An 895-nucleotide genomic window follows, 5' to 3' on the forward strand; every position below is an offset into this window, starting at 1 on the left:
GCCGGTTATTCAAATGCTTGTCTAGGTGCTGCTGTGAGGGGCTTTGCAGATGTAATGAAAGCCCCACACCACTGACCTTAACGGGGATTGTCTGGTGGACTTGACCTTGGCGAGCCCCTCAAAAGCAGCGTTTCCTCCAGCAGGCGAAGTCGGAGAACTTCGACACATGTGGCAGACTCAGGCCACCATGGGTCACATGAGAAGGGGTGTGGGCAGCCTCTAGAAGCAGGGAGCAGCCCCCAGCTGACCGCCAGCAAGGACACGAGGACCTCAGACCTGCTGTCGCAAGGAGCTGGACTCCCCTGCAACGCCACGAGCCACCAGACAGTAGCCCAGCCTGCCGCCACCTTGATTTTGTGAGACCCCAAGAGAGAGAACCCAGCCTGGGCACTCAGCCTCGTGGTAACCCTGTGAGGCGGGCGTGACTTGTATGCTCTCCGTTCTGTTTTATTGTCAGTTTGGCTCTCATAATGGATTAGTTACAACCTGGCTTCCACTCCCATCTCGTGGCTCATTCTTGGCCTACTTTTGTTTGTCTGTTTTGGGGCTACAGGGGACCCCCCTGAACCTACCACCCCAGGAAAGGTTCTCAGCTGGAGAGACCTCCCAGGAAGAGGGACCTGACAACTCAGCAGCAAATCTCACTGCCACTCCTCCCTAGACACGGGCTCCAAACCAAAAAGGATGCTCTTGGAGAGAAAATGCCACCAGGAGGGGCCGCAGACATTCGAGTTGAAATTGCTCTGCCATAGAGTCATGTCAGCCACCTGGGGACCAAGGAAACACTGCATCCATTCACGGCCGTTTCCCTGAGCGCCTTGGAAGCACAGCTGTGGACACCAGGTGGCCCAGGCGCCCACCCGCCATGGGCACAGTCATGTCTCCCCACAGCGGT

The sequence above is a fragment of the Pteropus vampyrus genome, unplaced genomic scaffold, assembly GCF_000151845.1.
Source record: "Pteropus vampyrus isolate Shadow unplaced genomic scaffold, Pvam_2.0 Scaffold346, whole genome shotgun sequence".
NCBI classification, from domain to species: Eukaryota; Metazoa; Chordata; class Mammalia; order Chiroptera; family Pteropodidae; genus Pteropus; species Pteropus vampyrus.